This window comes from Otolemur garnettii, unplaced genomic scaffold (assembly GCF_000181295.1).
Source record: "Otolemur garnettii isolate 467f Iridium unplaced genomic scaffold, OtoGar3 scaffold00013, whole genome shotgun sequence".
In the NCBI taxonomy this organism is placed as follows: Eukaryota; Metazoa; Chordata; class Mammalia; order Primates; family Galagidae; genus Otolemur; species Otolemur garnettii.
Window position 1 is genome coordinate 3,793,420 of NW_003852408.1, and position 3,121 is coordinate 3,796,540.

A 3,121-nucleotide genomic window follows, 5' to 3' on the forward strand; every position below is an offset into this window, starting at 1 on the left:
GTATTTTGGCCCAGTGCCTTGCTCATAATAGGCCCTCCATAAACATTTATTGAATTAATAGATGTTGCCTATAAAAACAGGGTAAAGGAAGGAATCTAATGATTATTCTGAAGACTCAACAAATAGGGAAGAATTTGGGGGTTGTTGGGGCTTTTTTACAGGCTCTCAGAAATAAAACCCCTTGATGGGTTCTTCTTTTTTTTTTTTATTTTTTTGAGACAGAGCCTCAAGCTGTTGCCCTGCGTAGAGTGCCATGGCATTACAGTTCACAGCAACCTCCAAATCCTGGGCTCAAGCGATTCTCCTGCCTCCACCTCCCAAGTTGCTGGGACTACAGGCACCCACCACAACGCCTGGCTATTTTTTGGTTGCAGCTGTCATTGTTTGGCGGGCCTTGGCTGGATTCGAACCCTCCAGCTCAACTGGCGCCTTAGCTGCTTGAGCCACAGGTGCTGAGCCCTCCTTTTTTGTTTTTTATTTAAAAAAGTTATTAAAGTAAAATAAATACAGAGAAGTGCACAGCTCCATGAATTCTCACATATCCAGAAAATAGCAATCCATGTAAATACTGCACCACCACTAAAACACCCCAGCATGCTGGTACATATCACCTCCTCCCATTGCCTGCTTTTCCATTCTCTGAAAGACAGCTGATATTTTGTGATATTCAGCTGTGTAGTAGTTGTGATTTGTTCATTGTTATCAGTGCATCATATTCTTATGTGTAAGAATAACAAATTACACCATAACTGTGCTATGGGCGCCGAGCCGTACATCCTCATTCTTTCAAACATACGTTCTGGCTTGTGATTATCTTTCAAATATTTTTCCTGAAACCAGAGATAAGTCAAAAATTCATGTTAGTTTTGAATATCAGTTCTGTGTAGACCCAATGCAGCACAGACAGCTTGAAATGTTACCGACGTGTTTGGGAAGCATGTGGCTAATGAACACATGGTACGTTGATGTTTTGAGAAGTTCCATCAAAGATCTCCCTTAGATGGGAGATCTAAGACCAAGGTGGATAGTAATAAGCTGAAAGCTGTGGAGGAAACAAATCTATCTTGACCTAGGCATGAATTAGCAGCAAGGTTTGACGCTATTATTCCAACAACATTGGACTATTTGAAGCAAATTGGAGGGTTAAGAAGCTGAACAGATGGGTTCCACGTGAATTAAACAAATGTCAGAAGAAAAATCATCTTGAAGCTTTCCTTTCTTCTCTGTCACAACATGAGGGGGAACCATTTACACTGTATTGTTACATGTGATGAAGAATGGATTCTTTTGAAAATCATAGGTGTTGGCTTGGCGCCTGTAGCACAGTGTTTATGGCGCCAGCCACATACACTGATGCCGGTGGGTTTGAACCCAGCCCAGGCCAGCTAAACAACAATGATGACAATCTCAACAAAAAATAGCTGGGCGTTGTGGGTTTGAGACCAGCCTGAACAAGAATGAGACTCTGCCTCTTAAAAATAGCTGGGCGTTGTGGCAGACACCTGTAGTCCTAGCTACTTGGGACACTAAGGCAAGAGAATCACTTAAGCCCAAGAGTTTCAAGTTGCTGTGAGCTGTGAAGCCACAACACTCTATTGACGGTGACATAGTGAGACTCTGTCTTAAAAAAAAAAAAAAAAGAAAAGAAAATCACGGCTTGGCACCTTTGGCTCAAGTGGCTAGGGTGCTAGCCACATACACCTGAACTGGTGGGTTCGAATCCAGCTCAAGCCCACCAAACAACAATGACGTCTACAACCAAAAAATAGCTGGGAGTTGTGGCGGGTGCCTGTAGTCCCAGCTACTTGGGAAGCGGAGGCAGGAGAATCACTTGAGCCCAGGAGTTGGAGGTTGCTGTGTGCCGTTATGCTATAGCACTCTACCCAAAGTGACAGCTTGAGGCTCTGTCTTCAAAAAAATAAAGAAAGAAAATCACAGGTGTTTGCACAATGGTTAGGTAAAGATGCGGTGCTGAACCACAGTCCCAAACTGAATTGTTATCAAAAAAAGCTCCATGGTGTCTGTTTAGTGGTCCAGCGCTGGTATTATCCACTCCAGCTTCAGGAAACCTGGTCAGTAGATCACAGCAGATGTCTAATGCAACCAACAGAATGAAATGATGAGGATGTTTGTGATTAAGCAGCTGAGATTGGACAACAGAAACAGGCCAATCCTCTTGCAAGAGAATGCTCCACCACATGGTACACAAACAATGCTACTTAAACCACAGAAACTGGACTGGGAAACTCTGTCATCCAATGTATTCACCAGACCTTGCATCAGCTGACTACCATTTTTTCCAGGCCTTGGACCACCTCTTGCACGGAAAAATACTCAATTCTCAACCAGCTGTGGAAAAGTCTTTCGCAATTCCATGGCCACTTGCTCTCCAGGCTTCTTCACTGCTGGCATACATACGCTACCGTTAAGACAGAAAAATTGTGTTGGTAGTTTAGACTTGTACTGTTCCTGGCTTGAGATATAATAAACTAAACTTCTATTTCAAAACTGGACATTTCATATTTAATGACCAATATTTGAGCCCAGTGCAGCGGCTGACACTTGTAATCTCAGCTACTCAAAAGGCTGAGGCAGGAGGATTGCCTGAGACCAGGAATCCAAGACCAGCCTGGGCAACATAGTGAGACCCTGTCTCTAAAAAAGTTAAAATATATGTATAAAATTTAAAGAGTAGAACATTCTCCTGCCCAGCAAAGGCCCGAGTCTGAGCCAGTGCTACCATTTGCCTTTCCTATCCACTACTCTGCTACGAAGAAACAGAACACTGTGAGGACTTTACAGCATTCAGTAGTGTGAGAGAGCTGAGCAATCAGCCGTCAGCCCTGAGGCTCTCTGTCCCCTCTCATCTGATCTGACTGACTCCCGTCTGTTCCCTGGCCTGCATTTTGCCCCAGACCCAGCACCTTCCAGCTGACTCTTGGTGGAACTGTCCCTGGATGCCATGTGCTGTCTCACTTTTATTTCTTGGTCCTACAATTTGCAAGTTGGTTATGTCCTCAACATTGACTCCCCCCTATGCGCAGCCCAGACCTGACAGTTCCAAAGCATTTGTTTCCACCCATGGTTTGGGGGGTTTATTGCCAGAATGTAAGCATGATTC